The sequence below is a fragment of the Olea europaea genome, chromosome 7 (assembly GCF_002742605.1).
Source record: "Olea europaea var. sylvestris chromosome 7, O_europaea_v1, whole genome shotgun sequence".
Classification (NCBI taxonomy): domain Eukaryota; kingdom Viridiplantae; phylum Streptophyta; class Magnoliopsida; order Lamiales; family Oleaceae; genus Olea; species Olea europaea.
Genome location: NC_036243.1, coordinates 26,097,625 through 26,099,308, shown reverse-complemented (window position 1 = coordinate 26,099,308; position 1,684 = coordinate 26,097,625).

Here is a 1,684-nt window from a genome sequence, read left to right as displayed (position 1 = left end):
CAATATGTATAGGCGGATACTGATTTAAAGGGTTCTAAAGTATGTGGTTGTTAGGTTGTATAGAATAATCGTAACACGTATCTATGTTCGAGAAGCTCCACAAAATTTTTTGGTGGGTTTGCAAGAATCTTGGGACCCTTGACAGATTCCACCACCAATGGTGAATGTGCCTGTGTGTTTGAAAATGTATGGTAGACCATACCATTCTAGATTCACTTAAAAAAAAAATTAAATTAAATAAATAAAAATTAATAAATAAATAAAAACGAGGCAATGTGTCACAAATTATTTACAAAGGTCAGATAAATTCTGCGAGCACAATAGAACGAGCATGAATTTCATATAGGGTGCATTTGATTGTTAACATTTTTTCACCAAAATTCTTACTTTTGTACTGTTTGATTGTCATTTTTTCATGAAATTTTTTTTCCTATTTTTGGTTATGTGATCATATTTTCCTCAAAATCAAGGAAAAAAATTTTGCTTTAGGAAGAATAGGATTTTATTCTCTACGGAATTCACTCCCTCTTTTTCTCTCTCATTTACCCACCAATAAAAATTGGACAAGTATAATATTTTCTATGTTGAAAATTAAATCATTCAAATACATTTAATTGACAACTTCCATACAAATAAACTCTAAACAATTGAACTACCTATAATTTATTTTCTTTCCATACAAATTCCATACTTGCAATCAAACGTACCTTTAGATCACATTTTTGCACTCAAATCACATTTTGGTTCCACATGTGATCAATTGAGTGGCTTATATAGAGTTATATTGCAAGTTAAACTTGTCGTAACCATTGATTAGCAGATAGTTTTTGAATTGAAAAACTTAAACACCTATTTATATGTAATTTTCTCTAAAAAATTTATATTAGTCAACTTTTAAGTCCTAAATTTAAAATGCCCAGATAGTTTTTCGCAATTCTTGGCCCACCTATTTATAGACTACAAATCTTGCTAGTTAGTATCCAATGTGGAAAGTGAGAAGTTGGGATCAATGAAAGCAACTCCAACTATTGGTCCCCTTTGGTTGTTTAAGTTATAAAATAAATTAATTATTATTTTTTTTATCTCATTTTAATTAATAAAAAATTAAAAACTCTTTATATATTTCAATTAACAATTTTATACTATTATCTAATATTATTTATTATTTGAAAATTACATGTAAAGTATAAAATAATTTTCAATCTGGAAAAAAATAATGTGTAATAAATTATGCTATAATATATAAAATATATTATATTATTATAACTAATTGGATCGATTTGTTATCGGATCGAATTGGCCTATATCTATATTTATTTCATTTAGTTAACAAATTATTGGATTCAAATTTTAATTGAGCTATCAGACAAAAATCCTAAATCCATCTCCCATTAATTTCATTAGGTTCGGATCAAAATTCAATCCATTGATAACCCTATTCACCTTTGGTGTTTTGCCTTGAACGTCGGCTTATCATCGTGATACACTATTCAAAGTTGTTAATGAATATATTGTATATTTCACTTTGGGTCCCCAACCTTTCAGTTTTGTGACAACTTCATTCCAGTACAATCTTTATCCCTCCTCCTATTCTCAACTTATTTTTTTTCGAACATATTGTACCTATTGACAGATTCCATCAAAGTATTCCTTCAGAGTACTGCAAAAAGACATTCTGACCCTT